This window comes from Saimiri boliviensis, chromosome 5 (genome assembly GCF_048565385.1).
Source record: "Saimiri boliviensis isolate mSaiBol1 chromosome 5, mSaiBol1.pri, whole genome shotgun sequence".
In the NCBI taxonomy this organism is placed as follows: domain Eukaryota; kingdom Metazoa; phylum Chordata; class Mammalia; order Primates; family Cebidae; genus Saimiri; species Saimiri boliviensis.
The window spans coordinates 48,126,969-48,153,415 of NC_133453.1; positions in this window are offsets into that span (position 1 = coordinate 48,126,969).

The window sequence follows — 26,447 nt, forward strand, 5'->3', positions numbered from 1 at the left end:
TTCTGTCTCATTCATGAATATATCTGTTTTCATGCCAATAGTCAACTCTTTTGATTACCACAGTTTTGTAACATAATTTGAAATCAGGAAACATAATGACCACTTTTATTTCTTCTTTCTCAAGATTGCTTTGATTATTTGGAGTCTTACGGTTCCATAAGAATTTTAAGATTGCTTTTCTCTGTTTCTGTAAAAAATTCCATTGTAATTATGACAAAAATTGCCTTGGGTCCTTTAGGTAAAAATTTGAAGATTTTTGAAAGGAAGTATTGTTAAAGGAATAGAGATGAAGCTGTTTTCAAATGATGTGCTTATTTCACAATGCATGACTATACCAAAATATCTCATATAACCCACAAATATATACACCTACCATGTACATACAATAATTAAAATTTAAACAAAAAGTAGCTAAAAAATGATATTTGAATGAAACTTCAAATTAGATGTCTTTAGAAGAAAAGATGGTGTGTATGTGTTTGCGTGCATGTGTGTTGTGTGTGTGTGTGTGTGTGTGTGTGTGTGTGTGAGGGAAGAGGAAAATAAGAACTGATTAATGTTTTGTAGATCCAAGAAATGGGTAGTACATGAATCAGACATGCATAGAAGAGGACATATTTTCTATTGGCTTGGTAGATTTTTATGCATTCCTTTGCTTTTTGCTTATGGGTGTTCTTGCATGTGGTATGCATTTCTTGGAGACAGCATATCATTGTCTCTTGTTTCTTTATCCAATACAACTTAATTCTCTGTGCCTTTTAATTAGGACATTTAGCCTGTTTACATTCGAAGTTAGTATGATATTTGTAGATTTGTGCCTATCATCATGTTGTTAGCTGGTTATTATACAGAATTGTTTGTGTGATTACTTTTATAGTGTAACTGACCCATGTACTTAAGTGTGTTTTTGTAGTGGTCAGTAAGTCTTTCTTCTCCATGTTTAGCACTCCCTTCAGGACCTCTTATAAGGCAGTTTTGGTGGTAAGGAAACCCCTTGGCATTTGCTTGTGTGAAAAGGATCTTATTTCTCCTTCTCTTATAAAGCTTAGTTTGACTGGATATAAAATTCTTGGCTAGAAATTCTTTTCATTAAGAATGCTGACTATAGGCCCCATGCTCCTGGTTTTCATGGTTTTTGTTGAAAGATTCACTGTAAAACTGAAGATGTTCCATTTGTAGGTGATTTTCCCCTTTTCTCTAGCTGCCTTTAACATTTTCTTGCAGAATCTGTTGACTACATGCCTTGAGTGTAGTTGTCTTGTATAATATGTTGAGGGGTTCTCTGCATTTTCTGAATTTGAATGTTGTCTTCCCTAGCATGGTTGGGGAGCATTCCATGGAAGATATTCTGAAATATGAAATGTATTTTTACAATTTTATGGATGATATCCTGAAATATGAAATGTATTTCATATGTATTTCAAATGAATTCTCTTTTCATAATTCCATAGTTTTGTTTATTCTTATTTAATCTTTTTTCTTTATTTTTGTCTGTCTGATTTATTTAGTGAACCAACTTTTGAGCTCTGAGATTCTTTCCTCAGCATAGTCAATTCTGTTGTTAATACTTAAAACTGTATTTTGAAATTATTTAAGTTTTTCAGCTCTATCATATCAGATTTTTTTTCTTAAAATGGCCATTTTGTCTTTTTTGTGTCATTTTATTGCATTACTTAGAATCTCTGGATTTGGTTTTGACTTTCCTAAAGTTCAATGATCTTCATTCTTATCCATAGGCTGAATTCTACTTCTGTAATTTCAGCCATTTCAACCTGGACAAGAACCACTGCTGGGGAATTAGTGTAGTCATTTGGAGGTAAGAAGACACACTGGTGTTTTGAGTTGCTAGAGTTCTTATGCTGTTTCTTTCTTATATGTGTGGGCTGATGTTCCTCAGTGTTTGAAATTGTGGTTCTTTGAATTATATGTTTAACTTTTGTGTTCTCTGATGATCTGTGGACTTTTACTTTGGTATAAGGTGGGTTCAGTTGACTAGTTTCATTCCTGAAAGATTTTAGGAGGCCAAGACTCAGCTCAGTACTCCTGAGCTGCATGTGCTACCTATGAAGGGCAGATATCAGGTCCCCGCTTTGTTCTCTGGCCCCTCAATGTTAATGTTAGTAACCTGCTGCACTAGAGAGCCTGAGCTATTGGCCACATCACTCCAGTGATTGATGCTGGCAAAAGTGCTTCACTGGGGCAGTGGGAGCAAGATCTGTGCTCATTCATTCATGCAAACAGTTGAGTCAACAAAGTGTGTACATACATATTCTGGGGTGAGGTACTAGTGAGAGCAGGTCTGCAGCATTCCTGTACAGAGACATGGTAGTGGTGGTGTGTGTGTAGGGCTGGTGGGTGTGGGGTTGCCAGATTCCATGTGCACATTTGCAGTGGCACCAGTGACAGTGCAAGGAGGCAGGGTTGTCAGCATTCATGCACACATTTGCACTGTCAGCTGTGGCAGTGTGGGCAGCAGGAGGTTGAGTTGCTGGCCTTTGCTTTCACAACAGGGGCAGTAGCTGCCTGTTTGTGGAGCTGAGGTTTCCAGTGTCCCTGTGCATATTTGGTCTAGCAATGGCCCCATAATCAGGCCGTGGAGGGATGTGATGTGCTCACACTGGCTTCCATGTCATGGTGGGGTGTATGCACACCAGCTGAGGAGGGAAAGCAAGGTCCACCCCCCATGCATACTAGCAAAGCAGTGTTGGGGAGTGGCCATGGGTGATTGCATGCCAGCAAGGTGGCATGGAAAAGATGACAAGGAGGGGAGGGTACAAGTGCGCTGGTGCACATCATCTGGGTCTGCTCTCCTGGAGCTCTTTGACGGTCAGGCACAGTCTGCCAGAGAAGGAAATGTGATGAAAGCCCCTGAGGAGCTTCCTGGTTGGGCATCTGAGGCTGCACTGAAAGCAGATGCAGCAGGCTAGCACCCCCAGAGAAGCCAGGAGATAGATGGGTGCTCAGATTGAACTGGTCATTTCTCATGGGTAAAACCACCCTGCTCTGTCCAGGTCCAAGAGTACCCTCATGGATCAAATCTCCTAGAGGAGCTTGTAAGCATTTGATGATAGGCACCCGTGGTGGTGCTCCACTGCATATTTTCCCACACCAGACTATCTGGGCTCTACACAGGCTGGAGTCCTGACTCTACTATCTCTCTAAGCAGGTTTTCTTGCAAGCTTGTGTCCTTGGGGGTTGTAGAGTCTCTTGTTCCAAGGATTTCAGAGGTCTATGGCAAGAGTTGGTTGCTCCTCACCTGTTTGACTCACACCCTGGCATTAGGGGCCAGTAATACAACTCATGCACAACAGTCCTGTGCAGAGTACACAGCTTCCTCCCTCTTCAGCTCTGCATCTGTGTCCTCCCTCCATCTACTCTCCATGTCTTCCCTTCAAAGTTCTGCTCGGAGAGTGCCAGTCTTGTCTTCCCGATGCCCTGTCTCAAGCTGTTCCTCCTGGCTGCATCTAGTCAACACTTGGAATCCAGTTCCTCGGTTTGTTTGTTTGATGTCTATCTCCTTGGCAAATGTCTTGTCCATTTTGTAAATTAATTTTATGCCTTCTTTGCATTAGTTTTCAGGTTTCTCTGGGATCTCACTGAGCTTCTTTAAAATCAATATTTTGAATGTTTTATCTGGAATTTGGAAAATTTCATTTTGGTTAGGATCAATTGCTAAAGAATTACTATGCAACAATAGAAATGCTTAATTATTAGCAGTGTTCAATATATTCTTATAGAAATGATAAGCCTATTGCTTAAAATGGTTAAGCTCATAACTGTATTTATTCATGCATCAGATAATGTATTTAAATATCTTCAATAAAATGTTTACAGTAGCTAAACTACTTTTGTCATTCTCGAACAAAGAGAAAAAGAAGATGAAAAAACTTTCAAGAAAAGTTATTTCTAGTACGTTGCCTCAATTTATTCAATCAACATGCTTAATTAACAGGGACAATGACAGAGGCATTTTTATGAATGCACCTTAGCATTAAGGTGATAAATTTATCCTGCTCGCTTATGTACCATCTTTATACCTACCACAATCAGAATAGGAATAATTAAGCAACGAGTCTTGAATTTTTTTCTCAGGAATTTTAATAATATTGTGGGGCTTACTGAGTACAGGTAAGAAGATAATGGCGAATAATATAATCCCTCATACTAGGCATAAAGAAATTATTGAGATTAATTATTCAAATAATCTGTCTATATTGATACAAATACTAGCTTATATGTACAGTTTTTTTATCTTGTACAAGTACCAGTACAGGTAACTCTACATTTAAATCTCAATTTATTTAAATTTGCCTTATAATCATATTTAATTTTGGAAGCGGTCACTCTTTATGTTGTGATTTCAGATGTACAAAATTGTTCTGTCTAATAATATTTGTTCAAGAAACCTGCAGGTTGTCTGGAATCTTTATCAAGTCTATTCATTTACAGTTAAATAAGACAAGCCTTTTTTGGAATATGCATATGTTTTCTGCAAAAGTTAACATGCCATCATTACTATTCATTGATAACAACAAAAATAATTAAATGTTATTCACATGCCTACTATGTACAAAATATTGGAGCAGATTGTATATGTCATTCAAAAACAAAATATTTGTTTGGGCAGAAAAAAACTGAAATTACAAAATGTTCTAAGGGGAAATGAAAGAATTCTAAGGATTGACTGATTATGAAACAAGACAATCTCAAGTTAGTCCAAATTGAAACACGGGTGTTACAATAGGGATTGTTCTTAAATTTTGCCCTGAAAGTTGCCTGCCCTGTCTAGCATCTGAAAATGGAGTGGTTTAGTTTGCTTATTTGTGTGTTTTAATACTGTATATGTTATTTTCTAAAAATGGGTCTTCAAACAGATATGTTGAGATGTAACTAAGGGTACTCAGAGTAACAATGCAGCCTGTCCTGAATAAGCCATGACTTTATGCCTAGAGAAGGATCTTTTTCATCCAGGGAATGACTAGAAAGCCCCACAGACCCAACTCAGGGGTTATGATGAGAATAAACCACAAAGGAACACGAAGAGAAGTTAAAATCATAGTTAATTTTATTTGCCGATAAGATGTGGGACAAGCCTTGCAGAATTAGTTTTCTAAAGAATTAACACCTACTTAGCATTTAATTTAGTAGGGAGACAAAAAAACATTAATTTGCATTTTGACATTTACTCTAATCCACTGAACTGCAATAAGGTTAACTTGTGTGAAAGTTACAGCCAACAAATTCTGAAACTTTCACGCTGAGTCAACAAAGCAGGTGAACTTTGGTTCTTGACATCAAGCTGTTTGGGAGAAGAGAAAACGGAAAGAAGAGACTTAGAAGAAGCCTGTATATCTGATATTTGGCAGCCACAGACTTGTAGAGATTAACTAGACCAAACTTTAGAAAACGATCTTAAAGTTTTCGTATTCTACATTTCTAATGATTTTATTCGTGTAAATAACTTTGCCTGAGCTTTTATCAATAATGAATAAAGTGTGTGCTTTGTGAAAAAAGAATATTGTACTTTACAGATGCCTATTATCCAATTCAAAGTTTGCAAATTGGTAACTATTGTCATAAACTTATAAAAGCCGATTTCAGCATGTTAAGTGACAGAATTCTAAGTCTGAACAACTTTCCAACTCAACTCCAAGTCACACCCATTTATGTGGCATCTCAAAAAAATCAGATATCTTGGTTCCTTTGTTAAAAAGGACAATGAAACGGAGAGACAAAAGGAGGAAATAGACAGAATTTAGGATGTCCTTGGCTAAGCAATATGGAAACTTTGCACTCTGTGATTGCTTCTGCCTGAGTGGCACAGCAGAGAATAGCAGACTGTTAGAGTGGACAAGAGGAAAGCAGGACAGAGCAGCGGTCGTCAGAGAGAAACACGGAGGAGTGAAGGGGCAAAGGAGAGGAGAAAAGAACTGTCACTAACGTAACTTTCCAGGAGTTAGATTTAAAAAATAGTAAATTCTAGAAGCCAACAAAGACAATTATCTTGTGTTTAAAAAGCTAGTAAACTGTGTTATTTGACAATGTAGTATAATGTATTCTAACATGTAAGGACATATTTCTTTGAGCAGAAATTTGCATAGACTACTCCATTTTATCTCATTAAAATTATCAACAAGGAATTTTGAAAATCTAACATACACAGCATATAAAGAAGCTGCCATGCAAAGCAAATTAAGCAGACATTCTCTGGCCTCCATGATCTTACATTTTAATGGGCAATAAATTAACAAAAAAAAAAAAAAAACACAGGGTGAAAGTCAATGAATGCTTGTATCTGCCAGGGTGTCCCTTCCTGTAGTCCCCATTGGCTGAAAACCAAACACAGGATTCAGGAAACGCTGAAGACATACAGTACGCATCACTCTAGTTACTTGTCTCTAAACAAAAAGCAAGTGTGAGAATCTTAACTGCCACATCTGGCTAGCCCAGTAGTTGGGCAGAGTCCTTTGTTGTATATTAATATTAAGAATGCATTCCAACAATTGTAATATCCCCAATGGAAATAAGTCAGTATATTAAGCTTAAAGCATTGTCATTTTGTTTTCTTTTGCTTAATTTTTTTTTCAAACAGGTTTTTCTGCAAGAGTCTCTGCACATCTGGCCTGTGATATAGTTCAGTTGGTTGAAGCTAAGGTCATCAGACATCCTTTGTTTTAATAAGAACCCAAGCTTCAAAAGAATACTCTCATGAGATGAACATTCCTAAACCAAAATCTTAGATAATATTAGATAATCAGAGTGTGCTCAGGTGGAAAGAATGTCCCAAAAGGGAAAACGTGGGTTTCAGTTAATTGTCACTCTGTCGTAAAGCACTTTTTTTCAGTTGGGAAACAGCACTGGGGACCTTTAGAGATTTCTCTATGTTGGTTTCTCACTTACAATGGGCTGCCAACACTGACTCAGGCTCTAAAGATTAACGATGTACACTCTACTTGACCCGCACCCAAAAGAAACAAGGAGTAACGAAAATGCCAGAACAGAATTTTACTATTGTGGGAAGAAAGCTTATTGCTCTTAATGAAAAGACACAGGCATTTTATTTGTGAGTAGGAAATTGCAGCGACCGAAAAGATATAAATACAATTTGCTTAAACTTCAGAAACAGTTAACTTAATTAGTTTGGGAACAGGAAATTTTGATGATTCTAATAAAATGTACTCTTTCCTGTTCTACTGAGCATAATTCAGTCTGCAATGATTTCCTTTATTACACGTATCAGCTGCAATCATCTTATGCAGCTGACCCTCATTAATTAATAATTGTATGTCATGGGTAAGATGAGTGTCTAAGTCAGCCTCTTTGTCAAGCAGATTTAAGATCCATTAAGGTATATTTAACCCTGAGTGGGGAAGAGAAATAATGAGGATCGATGAACTAGACATCAAGCACCTTGGAGTACTCAGGGCTGCAGTTGTCTGGGGAAAGTAAGCTGGGCTGCATTTGAGATGCACTGACATTCTTCCTTGTTGTAGGGGAAGAAAAGTTAACCTCTGCATAATACTAGGGGCATCAATATTTAATACTGATTTATGTCCGGTATTTTCACTGTGTCTTGCATGTAACTACATCCATTTCTTTAGGAAGATGCAGCCCGGTAGATAAAACTACATATTCAATTATGTATAACTTGGTTTCTTTTGTGTTGGTTGTTGCAAGCCCACTTGTTACTAAATGATATATTTTTAATTAGCTTTGTGTGCTTGGCACTCAGAAAGTTGACTTGGGCTCTCTCTAGAGTGTTGTTAGCCAAATGACCTGCCTCAGGTTATGTGCCTTTTTCTCCCTTAGGCAGGACAAATGACATGTATTTTATTCAAACACTGGTCTTCAAGGACGTACATCAGTTTTATGTATCTGTCCCCAGCTCCTCCCTTTTGCCATTGTTCTACCTGCTCTTCTTTGCTATATCTAATTCCCTTGCTTATTTCCTGACTCACTCATCCTTTCTTTTAGTGGGTGTTCCTACCAAGATGCTTCACAAGTCTCAAAGATCTCTTTCAACTCTCTCTTTAAAATTAGAATAAGTTCTAATGCTCTATACCACTGTAGGATAACTATAGCTAACAATATATTATATTATGTAGTTTTTTTTTTTTTTTTTTTTTTTTTGAGACGGAGTTTCGCTCTTGTTACCCAGGCTGGAGTGCAATGGTGCGATCTCGGCTCACCGCAACCTCCGCCTCCTGGGTTCAGGCAATTCTCCTGCCTCAGCCTCCTGAGTAGCTGGGACTACAGGCACGTGCCACCATGCCCAGCTAATTTTTTGTATTTTTAGTAGAGACGGGGTTTCACCATGTTGACCAGGATGGTCTCGATCTCTTGACCTCGTGATCCACCTGCCTCGGCCTCCCAAAGTGCTACGATTACAGGCTTGAGCCACCACGCCCGGCCTATTATGTAGTTTTAAGTAACTAGAAGGAGAATATTGAAAATTCCCAATACACACACACATGCACACACACACAATTGTTTGAGATGATGGATATGTTAATTACTCTGATCTTAAAATTGTAATATATGTATTGAAACTTCACTATGTACTCCATGAGTATCTACAATTTTGTCAATTAAAAAATTTAGTGAAATTATCTTTCATATAAAAGGACTTCAAGGAACAACCAGAAATACCCTTTGACTAGTCATTGCTATTACTACCTATTTATACATGTAAATCATCTGTAATCATATATTTGTATACAGTCATGGTGAAAGGCAAAGGAGAAGCAAGCAACTTCTTCACAAGGTGGCAGAAAAGAGAGAAAAGTAAGTGCAGAATAAACTGCTCTTTATAAAACCATCAGCTCTCATGAGATTTACTATCATGAGAAAATCCCAGGGAAAACCGCCCCTGTGATCCAATTACCTCCCACCAGGACCCTCCCTCTACACCTGGGGATTGCAATTCAGATTATAATTCAAAATGAGATTTGGGTGGGGACGTGGAGCCAAACCATATCAATGTGTTATGGAGATTTAAGACAATCAAGTAGCAACTGACCTGTGACTAATGGAAAGCCAAAGGTAAATGAGAAAAAATAATGAAGGAGCACTTTAAACACTGTTTATGGATTTGAGGGACTTTTTCCTCTAAAGCCAAGAGTGATTTTGTTCAGGTTTAGTGACTTCATGCTCTTTATTACACAACACACAGAAAGACAGAAAATTCATGGTAACAAATATTGGATGAATGACTAAATGAGTAGTCTACAGAAGATCATTTGAAAGGAAAACTGTAAAACCTCACAATCTTCTGTATACTCAAATGCCCCACTCCAACTAGGATGCAAGGAAGAATACACAATTCCTGCTTTCCATAGTCCCACCATTAGAGACATTTATCTACTTATAAGTCAAAGCAGTACACTGCTGCTGAATGCCACTTTTCAAAATGTACACCTCAGTGGAAGGATTCTGGGGAAAAAGTGTTTTGCTTTAAGCATCTCTTATAAGCAAATTAATATAGATTTGTTCATCAAATTAACTAATTAATACCTTAAAATGTTCCCTTCCAATGGGAAGAGGGAGGGTTAATCTTTTCATAGGAACCACTGGCCTGTGAGTCATGCCTTAGAAAAGCACTAACTTGACAGTGTGAGTACTGAACATGGAAGCAGCTTTTGAATAATATATCAGGAGTTGGAATGAAAGTCCATTAGTTAAGATGTGTAGAAAGAAGTTTCTTATAAATTCGTTATCATCACTTCATATTTCTATTTTCTCTAGGTTTTTTTTTTCTCTTTTCCCTTGGGTTATATTTTTATTGTTTTAATACCAGGCTTCTCCTTCATAAACCTTATCAATAGATATACAACAGAAAACTGTAAAGAAGAAAACAAAAATTAAATTATAATCATACTCAATAAAAAGTATTAACAAGGTAATCATGTAACTTCTTTAATTTTCATCAAATTTTGTTAGTATATATACAAATTTTCTGGAAGAAGTGAAGTAAATGTCTTATAAAATAAACTTTTGTATGAGGAAAAGATACGTAACTTAGCTATGAAAAATTGATTATTTCATTTATAAATAATGTATTTAAAATACTACATTTGTAATAGAAATGAGTGTTTATTAAATCATGTATTCAAATATATTCATAAAGATTCTATACAATGCCAGACAGAATTCACCTAGATAGTGTGTCTAAGGAGAATATATCAATAGATGTGCTGCTTTCATGGTATTTAAATTCCACTGAGTTAAATAGAAAACAGCAAGTAAAAATTGAATACATTCTTTCCAGTGATGATAAATAATATAAAGAACTTTAGAGGAATTACGTGACAGTATCTGGATGGGAGTACATTTTTAAATGAGGAGGACATTTTAAGGGTTGCAATGTGGGAGCCAGCCTTGTAAAGATCTGGGGGTGCTATGATCTACACAGAAGTGGCAGCAAGCGGACTTGAGGCAGGAACCATGCAAAATATGTTCAAATAAAAGGGGCCTTTGTGCTAGAAGTGGGAGAATTAATGGAAAGATGACAAAAAAAAAAAATGTCCAATTAAAACCTGGAGGACTTTTCAGTTCCTAGTAAAGAGGTTGGTTCCGTTCTAAGTTTAATGAGAAGCCCTTGGGAGCCTTTTGCACAGCTTATCCACAGTTTTTAAATCATGAAGCTGTGTGACTCTTACCCTATTTTATTTACGCTTAAAAAGGCTCATAATAAGACTTATAAACTTCAAACAAAATTGAATATTTTTGTAGACATTTGTCAAAGATTTGAACTACTGATCTTTATTCTTTCTTCTTGAGTTTCTTGCTCTGTGTATTTTTGTTTTCTGAGTAGAAAGCAAAGGTGGGAAGTTGGGGGAAAGAGATTGTTTGTAGAGACAGGAAAGTTGGAATAAAATTATTGGCATTGGGATAAAGATTCTGATTTGGATTACTTCCCTGACTTTTTCTTTTGGTTTCCAATGGGAAAAATGGAAGAGTATGAGCTCATCTGTGTAAAAGCCAAGTTTGATTTGTTTTTTCTGTAAACCCCACCTAACTAAATCAGGAATTGTGTCATTCTTGCATATATATTTTTTTCTGTCTCTGAACAGAAAGAAAGAATGAATTTTGGGATAGATAGAATACAACTTTTAGCAGAAAAAAATAAAATGGTCAGCAAGAAAGAAAGGAAGAGGAGAGGGCTTAAAAATGAAAAGACAATTATTTTTTAAAAAGTATACAATCTTATTTAGGATATTGTGTGCCAGTAAGAATCACTTTATTAATAAATACATGGTGTAATAAAATAAACTGAATTTTAGGTAATAGTTGAAAAATATGTTTAAAATTTTTGTGTAAGAATAATAATGTTTCATTATTCCTTCAATAAATAAATGTGGAGAAAGAATGTGAGAAAAGGGGGTGAAGAAAATAGTTCTGGCAAAGGTGACAAGCTCAATACACTGAAGGCAGACCACACTGACGTTATGGCATTTGCAAAGGTCATTTCGGAATACAGATAAAATATTTAGAAACCTTGGGACTTACATAGCTAAATTATGGGAATTTTACTGTTACATGGACAATTTAATGTCTTAATTTTTAATCTTTTATTTACACTATTTTGTTGATATGGTAACACTTTTTTCATTCTGGGGAGGAGTCCAAATACAACAGGTAGAATACTGTGCCAGAAATCATACAACTTTGCTGTCCAGCTTCTTATCCAAATGTCATGAAACTTTAACATCGTAGAATTGAACTAATAATCTATAATGTCTTTTCCACCTTGAATATATATGATGCATTGACAGCATAATCACAAAATGTAAGTAACTTGAAAGAGTATTTTCATAATACTCATTATTCTGAATGTAAATTTGCTTCATTTTGCAAATATATTAATAGAAACTGATTCCGAATATAGAAATATGAGAATTCTCTTCTAACATTTTACTTTGGTTCATACTTCGAACCCATACAATTTACAAAACAGAAGTTACTAGCATGAGCTGTACAAGATCGGTTTGGTGTGGACTTCTTCGAAATACAGTTCCTTAACCCCCGAGAGCAGATCTGTGAAGTAATTTTAATTAATCCAGATTTCAGAATTCAGAAACCATATGCATTTTAATATAAAATGTGTGAGGTGATTGTGATGGTTAATCACATTAATTTAAGGTTCTCATCACATCATTATGATAATTAATATTTTTAAAGGGCACCCTACTCTCTAAGGATATTGGAAAGCCTTGCAGTTCATGGTAAGGAGTTTGTCTCTAAAAACTAATTATTACATGGATGGAAAAGGGTGCTAAATGTATTGAGCAGCTGAGGAACAGGCATGCTGTGTTGGGGGCTTGGTTTGGGCTTCCAACCACGCTTTGAAGTCAATATAATTAGCTCTAATTTACAGATAATAAAAAAATTTCAAGAAAGAGCAACAATTTTCCCAAAGTTTCAGAGTCGGAGAGGATCAGAAATGGCATTCGAAATGAGTCTGTATAATTTGTTTTACTACTGTGGTTTTTGTAGTGTAATCTCCCACCCGGTGCTGGCGTGTCTTCTATGATGATCATACGGCTTTATCAGCAAACCCTCCACCAAAATAAAATAAATAAATAAAGTCCTCCCCACCCTCGATATATTCATATATCCATGTTGTGAAGATCCATATGAACAAAGAATTTTCATAAATTGGAAAACATAGCATCTTACGTAATTCATTTCTATTGTCAATGTATAATTTTAATGAATTTCTAATAAAATAATCCTAACAATTTTCACCGATATTGACTGTCAATGTCATAATACAAAATGAAAAAATTAAGAAGATAACTAATAGAATTAAAGGTATAAGAAGGTAACTAACAGAACTAAAAACTAGGAAAAATAACCACTAGATACAAAGAATGTAAGGATTTTGCTAATAGAACACTAAAGACATTTACAACAGCACAGTTTGGGCAATCAATAAAATAAAATTAAGAGTCCAAAAACAATCTAATATGTAACATAAAAAACAATAAAGAAGGTGGCCTTACAAATTGTGGAAGAATATGGATTAATACTGGGAAAAATGATTTTCCACATAGATAAAAATAAGTTACATCCCTACATCAGGTGATACAGAAAAACGATTTCCAGATGAATATGTATTAATGACTAAAGAAATACACCTACCAAACTTAAACTAGGCAAATATCTCTATTACATTTCAGCAGGAAAGAATTTATTTAGAAGCACAGAGAAAATCAAAAACCACAAAGAAAAAGAATAATACTTTTTTTTCTGAAATGAAAACATTACATGGGGCTTGAAAAAACTAGAGAACAGTGCAAAAAACTAACGTAACATGGTAAAAGAAATTTGCATTCAACATAAATAATAAAAGTTTTATATCCAGAACATGGATGTGTTTATGTATTTATATAGCTAGGTAGCTGGATAGATGATAGATAGACAGATAGATAGATAGATAGATAGATAGATAGATAGACAGATAAATAGATAGATAGATAGATAGATAGATAGATAGATAGATAGATAGATAGATAAATGCAGGTACACAGATATGTAGACATAGATGGTTTTGTTTATATATTGCTATTCAACAAACCAACACAAAACAAAGTAATTTAAAGCAATAAAAATCACTCAGTTTGCTAATTTGTACTGTGGACAATACTTGGCAGAGGTTGCATTTCTGCTCAGTGTTCTTTGGGCATCTTTCTGGTGTAATTTCAGGCCCTCTCTGTGTTACCCCACCGCATGGTGCTTTCAGCGCAGTGTCTCAGAAATCCAAGAAGCATGTTCTAAGAGACTAAGATGAATGTTGAAAACGTTTTATGACATACTCTCAAAATGTAAACATCATTACTGGTTTCAGAAAACTAACCTTAATTTAATTTCTCAGTACAGAAGAAGGATACAAAAAGGAGTTAATACTGAGAGATATGGATCATTGTAGGGGCCATTTGCATATCACACACACACTCATAAACACATATTGAATATATATTAAGATATATATCATTATGTATATAATTGTGTAATATACAATAATATACTCTGATATGTAATATATATTTATACATAAATAAATTTTTAAAGTCTAAATTTAATTTTGAAAAGAGACCAAAGAATATAAACAGATAACCTGGAAGAGGAAACTGAAAGTTCAGTGTGTACTGGCAAAGATGGCTAGCTCTATGTGCTAAAGTAGGAGGATATCTGAAGTCTAATAACACTTCAAAAAAATTCTAAATTATTAAGGTCTCTTAAAAATCAATTTAACAATAGTTTGCAATTTAAAGATTCACAAACCCTTTACAAAGCAATTTCACTCCTATATTTTAGTAAAAAGAAAAAGTAATCACTTAATTGTGGCTAAGTAGAAAAGTTGACCCAAAAAGATCATTTTCTAAATGATTATGTAATTGGCAGTTAAAATTAACAGAAAACATACACATTATAACAGTTCTGTACAATGTGAGAAAAACATAACATTGACTACAGCAAGTTTGTTGATAAAGCATTGGTAAAATGTTAATTCACTGTTTAAACTTTTAAACAAAGAATGTTATATAGTTGAAGAATCAAAAAAATAGAGGAAAAATTCAGAAAGTGAAAACATTGCGAGGTAATTTAAATGTTCTCTATGGGGATTTTTTTAAGGCAAAGAAAATGCCAATGGGAAGGAAGGAAGGAAGGGAAGAAGGGAGGAAGGGAGGGAGAGAGGGAGGGGAAAAATAGGTGGGTGAGGGAAAGAGAGAGGAGGGAAGGGAGGGGAAAAATTTCTAAATAATGCCATATATATATATATATATATATATATATATATATATATATATATATATATATAAAGAGAATTCCTAGTTATTCTTGCCTAGCCAATGAAAGCTGAAGAATCCTATTACCTCTGGCCCAGCTGCTCATTGTTTTCTAAGTTGGAGCTTTACTATTATTGCTATTGGTAGAGAAAACCTACAGTTATAAAACCAAAATGAAAATGAACTAACTACAAATTCTAGCCCTTCCTCAGAGATGCTCCTGCCCCTTCCTGCTGCTGGTAGCATGACACAGCGATACTATCTGGTAGATTCCTGAAGATTCAACCTCTATGGTTCAGGCTATGCCTCTCATTCTGATGCTGCCATTACTCCTGAAACTGAAACCTGAATGGAGACCACCGTGGGTTTTTATGAGCAAGAAATGGTGTTTCTTGCAGTAGGATTATTTTTAAAATTAAGTTTAGTTTTAAGACACAGTCATTCCCGAAAGACATATGCCTACAGGTCAGGAAACTTAGGTCAGAAAGACTTTGGGTCTCAGTGGTACCGCAGTCTCAGGACTACAATTCCATTTTGACCCCAGTCCTCAGTGGAAAAGTCATCTCTCCTGCTCTCTTGGTGAATTCTATTTCATCACTTCTGTGACCTTTTCTTGGTAACAGCCCCGATAGAGCCAATTCCAACCATTTGACGTGTTTTAATAACTTTTAAACTCTCACACAACTGGCCAGCATTTCCATCCATTTTCCCCAAAGGAGCTTTGCTTATATGTATTATATGTAGGTTAGGTAGCCCAAATTCTTCCTCATAACGTATCAATAGTCATACTATTTTAATATATGCATTAGAGAAAAAGAGAAATGGTTCCCAATGACTCTGATTCTGTTAAAATCTTCTGTTCCATAAACAGAAAGTAAAATTAAGATCAAGTATATTTATGAAGTCAAAGATAAACCAAATAAACAAGAAAACACTGTTGTTACAAACACAGGTTCTTAAAATTGGTGTTTTTGTTTGGAAGGCAATAAGTATAGTTAAAATGTCATTGCTTTACATGGAAAATTGTTGGTTGATGACACATGTATTGAGTGTGACAATATAATTTAAGCATAGTTTGGCAAAACAACAGAAGACAGAAGTATTAGAAATATTTTTAAAAATTAGGGTTAGTTGAGAGTGGCTCATCAGCATAAATTTCAGAAAAACAAGCAAATGTTATAAAAGTTTGTTTAAAAGACTCATTATAGACTCATGATCATAAAAAATAAATATTTTAGGAAAATATGGTGGAAAAGGGAGTCAGGACATATGAAAATGTAGTTAGGGGAATTCATGTTCACAGTCGAGTTTTAAAGTTAGTAGTTTCAAAAATAGTTGAAAATAGCAATAAAGTAATCATCATTTTTACATATTCTTTTCTTTTTACATTGAAACAATAATTTTTTAAAACTTTCATTGTATGATTCTGGTTAATGAGAAAACTGAGATAGCTTACAAAATGTGCTTTAAAAGATTTTTATATTTATTAAGTAATAAAAAATACTTTTGCTGGATTATGTGAGCAGGCTCTCAGACATGGGTTTTATTAAATATACTTTAGACTATTTCAACTCAATGCCCTTTTCTGAAATTAGGTTACTTTCAAGTTCACTCAGCAAATTTGTATCCAATCAATTTGCACACTTGAGGCTTTTAGCTCAGCCTACCTTGGTATTAGGTCTACCTACCTTGGTATTAGGTTTATGTCTCGGTCGGGGTATGAGAGCTGCCATAGTTTCCCGTGAGAGCCTTTGTTTTACAGAAATGATAAGCCCTTTGCCACTTTTCCAGCTCTGGTTGAAATTAGCCTCTGGGATCAGAAGTTATTAGTGGGAAAGGATAGGGCAGACTGACATAGTGATTGTATAATTCTATTGTCCTAGGAAAGTAGGCTAATGAGGGTTGACTGGTGCAAATAAAAATGATCATGAAATGCTCCAGGCACCACACCTCTATAAATAGTGAAGAGAAACAGCCTATAAAAACTGTCCTGCTGCCACTAATGCTGGGCTGATAAGGTGAACCCAGCCCAGTTAGAAAGGAGAATGAGATAATTCTCTCCCCCTGTTATTTGTCCTCTTAATCCCTTTGACACTGAGCTGATCTTCACCACACTTTTTTTTTTTGTGCAACAAATGTTTGTAATATATGACTAAATCATTTTCTCTTTCTGTTGTTCTCTTGGATAATTCAATTTATTTTCCTTATACATGACTATAAAAACAACTTAGACCTGAAGTTGCCTGAGTAATTTCCATCTAGCAGACGCCAATGTTAAGAAGGTGTCTAAGGTGAATAAGATATCTTCTGACAACAAGTAATTTTAAGTTTAGATGAATAATGCCAAAGTTCAGGAGGCACTAAGACCTAATCAGACTCCCTCAGTTTGTAGCATAAAACTACATAAAGGTGCTTTTGTTCAAATATCCTGCATTCTTGGAATTTTATTAGTAAATTGCATGCATACTTGCAGCACGCCATGTCAGGTCCTGGGAGGACAAACATGTAGAAGACCAATAGGAGGAAACAAAAAGTTCAGATGAAAGAAAAAGCTCACTTCCATAGCCTATATATATTAGAGAGGACTAGTCCAATCAATGGGAAATAGTGGATTGGTGAATGGATGGTGTTATCAAAACTGGTTGACTATTTAGAGAAATGTAAAAGTAAATTTCCGTCCAATACCACATTCAACACTGAATTATGATTTAATGATGTAAGCAAAATAATAACGCTAAGGTACAAAAATGTAGGAATATGAAAAACTTCAAAAGTAATCAGCAACAACTTGATGAATTTAATTATACCCAAGAATTAAGAATTTCCAATCGCTCTCTTTAGTAGGCAGGAGAGACTTTTATGTAGGCTACTTCAGATATCTGATACATTTTAGAGACTAAGGAGCTGTGGCATAATTAGTCAGCTGTTTCTCAATTCCTTCTACAAGACATGTTGTTGAAATATAAATTATCTCACTTATTTCTAACAGTGTAGCCTTCATGTATTAATAGAAATATGAGGGGAATGGGGAAAATGGCACTGGCAAATGTAAAAGACGTTATACTGGAAGAAGATGTATGGAATGCCTAAAACCAACAAGGGACCAATGTCTAGAAAAGACACAGCACACCTGCAAATCAACAATTTAAATTATAAAACATGAAATTTGAAAGGCAAGAAAATGTATAAAGAAATGCTCAGGCTGGACACAGTAGCTCCTTACACCTATAGTCCCTGAACTTTGGGAAGCCAAGGTAGGAGGATCACTTTAGGCCAAGAGTTTGAGACCAGACTAAGTAATATAGTGAGATCCTTTTTCTATGATTTTTTAAAAATTAGCCTTGTGTAGTGCTGAGTGCCTATAGTCCTAGCTACTAGAGAGGCTGAGTTAAGAGGACTGCTTGAGCCCAAGAGTTCAAGACTACAGTGAGCTATTATCACACCGCTGCACTCCAGCCTTGGAAACATTTAGACCCTGTCTCTCTAAAGAAATAAAATAAAATAAAGAAATGCTGAAATTTGTTAGAAATCAGATGAATGCAAATTAAGACAAGGACCTATCAGTTTAAACTTTTTATGCTAGCTACAATTAGAAAACCGGATCATGTCAAGTGTTGAATGGAGACACAGGCTTAAAAATCCTCACAACCAATTGGTGGGATTATAAATTGGCATAGTCAAAAAGAGGCATATTCTATTAGGCAGCAATTCTTCTCTAGCTTTATGTCCCCTAAAATTACTGCACAGATCTACAAGAGACATACATGAAGATGTTCATCACAGTGCTATTCATGGTAGTACAAAAATAGAAACAGCCTGAGTATCCATTTCTGGAGGAGTGGGTGGACAATATGTAGTAGATGCATGCCATGCCATAGTCAAATGATAACGGCCCAGGTATACATATAACAAAATATAGACCAAATAAAAACATGATTTGTGTAAAAGTATAAAATAATGCATAATAATTAGAAAAATATTACACAATATCACTTTTGTATGTTAATTATATAGTCAAACAAAGGAGTACACATTTCTCAAAATCGCTAAGCAACAACAAATATACAATATCTATATTGGAATAGTTGCCTATGAAGTGGAAAGGGAAAGGCTATGAAGATTGGTAATAAAGAGAACAGAAAATTGTATTGCTATGCTAAGTATTCCAGACGAAATCCTTTTCTAAGACAATGAAAATAATGTGCAGTGTATGAGAAATATGATTAAACCAGCTGCCACCAGGTCCCATCTACCTACAAAAACAAGTAAGTGTTGCCTCCATTTTCTTGACCCTGTGTGGAATCTCTGACTTTCACAGTTTTTCACAGTTAGTGAAGACGTAGTTTTCTGTTTGGATAGATATGGGGAACGATTTTGTAGTGCTGTTTTCCATTTCCACTGTGAAGTGATTAGGTTCAATTTGGATTTCTAGCTACTGTTCATTCCTCTATGAAGTTCATTTTCCTTTTTTCCTGAAATCTCCCCTCCTGAACCCCAATTTTGGCCTCAAAAACTGTATAAAGAATTTTCTGTGGGCACAAAATACTTTGCAATTAATGCAGGCAAATACTGAATCTATTTAAAAAAAAAAAAAAAAGTCAGGGTGCCAGGAAATGCTGGTGAGAGCAGTCACAATGCACTTCACAAGCACAATAGCCTACTGCTTACATTATAGCAAGCACTGATAGATTTTCTTTATAGTGGAAGGATTTGGCATTCACAAATCATTAAGCAGACACACGTGTTAATTCTTGTGAGACTCAGCAATCATCTCTGGAAATCTGCCTCAGAATATAACTTTTTCATTTTAACCTTGGTTGAATTAGAAATCAGAAAACCCAAGTTTTCCCCACCATTCAAAATTCACTAGCTATGCAGTTTTGAAAGCTATTTTAGAATTTCTGAGCATTGTTTGTTTCCTTTTAATATGCATTTGTAATACTCTGATTTCCTAGAGAATAGAATTTGAACATATGACCTCTTGATCCTTGAATTGAGCTGCATAAAATGACTGTATAGTACTTATTCAATCCCTTATGAATATGGATTAATAATTTATTTTTATAGACTTAAACAAAACACCTTAATTGATACAGAAAAAGGTTTTGCAAAATCACCATATTCAACTTTCTCAATAGTTTAGAAATGAGGATATTGAGTATTAATGAAGTTCAGTGTCTTGGCAAGATCTCACAGCTATATAGTGTTGGAGCTGGCCCCAGAAGCTGACTCTTTTTGACTCCAGATGAGTGTTTTACTTCTAAGATCAACTCTATAATTATGTGATTGGTCAACTACACTACCCGATCTTAGAAGCTCAAAAAATTTCTCCTCTACTCATGAAAACCCCTACATTAGAGTAATTAATTAATGAAAGAAATACAGAGTATTGTTTATATAAGAAAATATTAAAATGCACATTGTTATCATGGACTGTTTTTTGATAGGGACTAGTGGAAATCGGTTTATCAGTTTAGCAAATAGTTATCTCAGGTCTTACAATTGTCAGGCAGACTTCTACCTGTGAAGGGCAGCATGTCATTAGCAGTGCTGGATGGGAACATTTGGAGGACTAGTGAGTCCTTAGATGATGGATGGCCTGATCATGAGGGCTGGCTTAGAGGGAGAGAAAGAAAGCAAGAACAGATATTGAGACGGGAGAATGTCAAGGAAAAGAAAGGACTCCCAAACTTGCACTTCCACTAACTGCCAGGAATGTATTTGAGCTTTTCTTGCTCTAGGTTTCCTTGTATAAAATCAGTTCAGTAATTAACTTAGACAATAGTCTTGTGCCATAAGAAATCATGTGCAATAAAATTTGACATTTATGGAGCAAAGCACTTTTGGAATCGAGAAGGCATATTTGTGGAAAATAGTTTTGGTTTAACGTAAGTATCCCCGGTAAACTTGACTCTGAAGAAAAGATGACAAAGAGGAGTTTAGAATTTTAGCGTCACATTGGTTTCATTATGTTTACATCCAATTAGGCTATTTTTGAATAAATTTTAAAGTGGCACAGAATTTTAACTTGCTGTAGGATTTGTGCTTTTTAAATCCTGCTTTCATTTGTACGTTATTTATAATTTGTAATTAATAAATTGTTAGGTAATCATGTTTTAATTTGGGTCAAAAATTACATGGAAAATAGTGTGCACGGCTACACTCTTTTAGTTCACAATATCTGTGAAAATTCTAACATTATACATTGCATAAAAAATGAGATAGCAATATCTTTGCTTACTGTATGTGAATTGTTGGGATATAAGGCTCATATTCAAAATTCAATAGCAAGGAAGCATAGTCAACAGGAAAAAAAGGAATTTGTGCTGCTTAATGTGTTTGCTTCAACAAACTGCAAGCTCTGGAAGATAAAATCGTTAAAATATATCCTGTAAAAAACCTCTAATTCAAAACTTGCCTAGAAACAGTCTTCTTAATCAGTCAAGCCATAAATTCACACAAAATGTTTTTAATTTTGTAATATTTTTTGCTCCTTTGCATTGTTATAAACAAAAGGTTTAAATTTATATTCTAATTTCAAAGACTTGATATTGTTTTTCAAGCAAAGAAAATAATTTTTAGAGCTTATGATATTTCATAGATTTGTGATAGCATAGATTTGGATTTCGAATTACACAGGCATTGTAAAAGAAGAGTGCAGCTGTCTATGGTTTTCTATGCAATTTTTGACCCAAATTAAACATGATTATCGACAATTTATTAACTACTAAGTATAAATAAACAATGTACAACTGAAAGCAGGGTTTAAAGCATTACAGGTTTTATAGAAAGTTGAAAATCTGTACTATGCCAAAATTTAATTGAAAACAGCTTAATTGAATTCAAATATACTATTTTTTACAACCTGAAAATTTTTCGTTAAACCATAGCTCTAAGCCATAAATGGCCACCGGTAGGCGGTGGATTAAAGAAAAAATTATGCATTGTTCAGCTAGAATTATTCACCAAGATACTTGTCTTTTCAAGCACAACATGGACTGGACTTTAATTGCCACTTATCCACCTGCTTGGACACTCCTGTGAAAGGAAAAACTAGTACACTCATAAGTGATAGCCCTGCCTTTAAATGCTTACTGCAATGAAAGTGTCAAAAGCTGTTAATTTGCTACCTTACCATTCTCAATCAGCCAAGAAAACTGTAATCATGCAACTTTTCTCTATGTGAAACTTTTGCTAGATTTCTTATTCAAAAAGAGAGAGGGGGAGAGAGAGAGAGAGAGAGAGAGAGAGAGAGAGAGAGAGAGAGAGAGAGAGAGAAAACATGGAGAGAATGATTGGGAAAAAAATATTCACCATAACCATGAGCTACCTCATCCATGAAAGTGTAAAATCCAGTGCATGTCTATGAAAAAAAAAAAAAATTCATGGCACTCTCTTGATTCATTAAACTCCCTCCACCCTATGGGGTTGGTATCTCCCTTCTGATAACATTTACTGATTTTATTGTGTAATTTATGAAATTAGCCAGCTTAGGAACCTCTCAGCTCTTTCTAAATTTATGTAAGGGAGGAATTGTTTGTTTGTTTCTCCCAAAACAAACAAATAAATACAAAACAAAAGCAAAACCCCTCATAGACACATTTCTTAGTTATTTTAAAAGTATACCGAGGAGTAAAATGTCTTTATGCCCACATACATTAACCAAAACAGACACTCAAATGCACGACAAGTCATCAACGTGTAACACCTGTTTCCATTCTTTCTTCCTTCATCTCACTTTCAATAGACTAAAAATATCAGCTTGAAAATGCTGATGTATTTGCTGCTGAATATTCTGACACTTCAGTAGCAGAGATTTAGTGACAACTAGTTTTGAACAATATACTGAGTAATTAAAATGTGGATTGACATTGAGAATAAATTTGGCCTGAAACTGTGGTTCAAAACCGTAATCTCAGAATTTTGGGGGGCTGAGGTGGGAGGATTGCTTGAGCCCAAGAACTCAGGACCAGTTTGGGAAACATAGGGAGATCCTGTCTCCTCAAATATATTTTAAAATGTTACCCAGATGTGGTGGCACATGCCTGTGCTCCCATCAGCTTTGGAGGCTGAGGTGGGAGGCTTGCTTGAACCAGTGAGGTCGAGGCTGCAGTGAGACATGATCTTACCACTGCACACTTGCCTGGGTGACAGAATAAGACTATCTCAAAACAACAAAACAAAATTAATTCAATCTTTTAAAAATGATTTTTCTCATTTTTAAAAGATACGCTGTACCGTTTCATGCACGTTTTAAGCAATAGTGTGACTACGCGTCTTTATTTGTGCTTCTCAGAAGATGCTGCACTCAGTTACTCTTTAGGATACAGCCAAATGTAGACAGCAATTTGCTGCTTTCTGCGTGCTATTTGGGCTGGCTTCTGCCAAAGTAATCAAATAAAGGATATTTATTTGCAGAATACAGTGACGCTAGGTGCACTCAGCCAAAATTTGGCTTTTGTTCTGTTACTCCGTGAGCCCTATGAAATGATGGATTAGTAAATTATTCTCTTCCAGCAAGTGCTAAATGATCTACCGGCTTTCTTTTCTCTTGTCCTACAAGTATTTCGGCACAAATACAAGGCATTATAATGAGTAGAGAGCAGTGTTGCTGCATGCATAAACTTACATCATGGCAATCTATATCAAATCATGCCATGCCAATCTTCTCTAAATTTAACAATGATTTCTTTTTTTCTTTTAACTGAGTCTTCCATTCAGTAGTGTTCAACTCCAGCATTTTCTCCATACTGAACCTGGGGTAATGGTGGAGATAGAAAGAATAAAGCAGAAAAGCATAAGAGATATTTAGAAAGTAAAATATATAGAGCCAGCAAATTGATTGACTATGAAGATGTCTATTTGAAATACTGCTCATGGAAAGGTATTTAGAAATTCTTTAAAGAAAATATAAATGATATACATGTTAAGCACTGCCAAAAGCCTAGACACACTGTCCATTAGGAGTTAATGTATTTAAATAGAAATCCAGTTAAGGAAAATCTTTGGAATAGATTTGATATGGCCGGGCGCGGTGGCTCAAGCCCGTAATCCCAGCACTTTGGGAGGCCAAGGCGGGTGGATCACGAGGTCGAGAGATCGAGACCATCCTGGTCAACATGGTGAAACCCCGTCTCTACTAAAAATATAAAACATTAGCTGGGCGTGGTGGCGCATGCCTGTAATCCCAGCTACTCAGGAGGCTGAGGCAGGAGAATTGCCTGAGCCCAGGAGGAGGAGGTTGCGGTGAGCCGAGATCGCACCATTGCACTCCAGCCTGGGTAACGAGAGCGAAACTCCATCTCAAAAAAAAAAAATAGATTTGATATGAACTGAAGAGAGGATAGAAGAGAAAGAAGAAGCTGTCGATAACCCTAATTTTTCTGAACACATATGTTAATAAAATAATGAACGATAGTACTTCTGAGATAATGAGGACTAGAAGAGGAGACGGTCCAGACGTAATCTAAATATGTAGTGTTAAATAATATTTTTTAAAAGGTTAAAAAAAAATCACAACTCATACATATGTGAAATAAACACAAACCAGAGAGTCTATGTAACACATACTAATTAATGAGGGGACCAGTACGATGTTACACCTAGTTCAAAGGGGCATCCCAAAGAGCAGACATACATGGTGAATTTAGGGATGTTGAAATGAAGTTGCCTAGAAGATGGAAAGCATCCACCTTCTACGCGGGGAGAAAGAAAGTCAATTGTACTTGAGGCAAAATTCATTTGCATGTCTAGGAATAAGAATAATTTGCTTTGCTATTATTCATCCACATCTCACAAATTCATAAGCCTCACAGATTATGAAAAGCGATCAGAACAAAGAATCAGAAAGGCATGTTAGATGACATTTAGTTTTCCACTGAAAATATCCAATAATGTTTTTCAGCCATTTTAAAGTATTTTACAATTTTTCTATAGAGAGGTGATTTAGAGACAATCACATGGAAATATCAAGTAAGTCATCTAGGTATGAGTCCCCCTCTATCAAAATCTCCCCATACAAAGAAAGGAGTCAAATTTGCTTAAAATAAAAAGCAAAATATAAAAAGAGAAGGCTTCTTAAAATTATAATCTCAACCAATTGGTAAAATACTTATTCCTTATATTTTTATTTTTTAAAAAGGGGACCATTTAAATGATCTTTCCACTTTGTACACCAGAGAAAATATTATTCTCGATATAAAAAATGAACAAGAGTAAAGTTATGCCATTCATCATATTCATTTTTTGCTTTTCCAGGCCCAGCAGAAGCTTATGTCTGGTTCAAGTATTTTTCAAAAGATGAAACATGCATTTTTCTGAATAATTTACTCTGAAACGAAACAAAGTGAAAAAAGCATTGCTGAGAGAAATATCCATCAATTGTAGAGGAATGAATTTCAGAAAAGGGCGACTCTGAGGGAAAAATTTGAAGGGGTGATTTGTAGTATTTGGTTTGTATTAGAAGTAGCTCACATTTAGGTGATCTCAAATGCTGAACATAGTATGTGTCTGTTCTTTCTTTATTTTAAATGTTGTAACTTTTTTCTCCATTATGGCCTGAAGGGATTTTATCAAATACATTAACCTTTGAGATGCATGATGTTATCTTCCTAACACACAGGTTTACTTGGGATAGAAGGAGTATTGAAAACTATTCAGAGGTGTCAATATTGCTTCCATACACCTCACCCTCAAACATCCTGACAGCTACCAAGTTACACCATTCTAAAGGAATCAAATTCAACATTACTGGCACCAGACGTTAACAGGCACCCTGATGTTCTATTCAAATGTTAAATTCTAGAGAGTGTTTCCAAAATGGTCAAGTAGGGCTTTGTCTTTACTTACCCATTTCCAAAATAATGGTATTAATAATTGTAGCATGCCTGCTGCATAATGGTAGTGATTCATAACCTTAAGAATGGGCCATGTATTTAGCCATAAGTGTATCGAACTGTATTTTATTAAATTCAATTGGAATTCAGTTCTAAAAAATAATGAACAAATCTAAAATGTATTTCTAAGAAGCCACCTGCTGTGTTTTGTCTGTTTGTGTCATTCTAAAATTCCTATGTTGGATCTTATCCTCAAGGTGACAATATTCCAAGTGGGTTCTTTGAGATGTAATTAGGTTATGAAAGCTCAGCCCTCATGGTAGGATTAGTGTCCTCATAAAGGGATTTTAAAAAGAAATTTTGATCCTTTTGCTCTTCCGTCACTACTGCTCATGAGCACACATCATTTACCCCTCCGGAGGTCACAGCAACAAAGCACCATGTTGGAAGCACATCACAGTTGTACACACCACACACAAAATCTGTTGGTGCCTTGATGTTGGGCTTTCCAGCATACAGAACTGTGAGAAATGTATTTTATTATTTATAAATACTCAGTCTATGGTATTTTGTTATAGTACTACAAACAGTCTGAGACACGGTCTATGAAAATTTGTTTTTGAAACAAGTGATAACTAGTCTTGGTAACATTTATTTTCCAGCTTTGATTATCCAGAACACTTTTGTCATGATTTTTTTATACTTGAATCTAGTAGCTGCCATTTATAACTTCATTTCCAAAGTAGTACTATCAGAAAAGTTGTCACTTGTCACATCTTCTTTTTGCCAGCTTTTTCCATTCTCTTCCTTCTCATAGCCT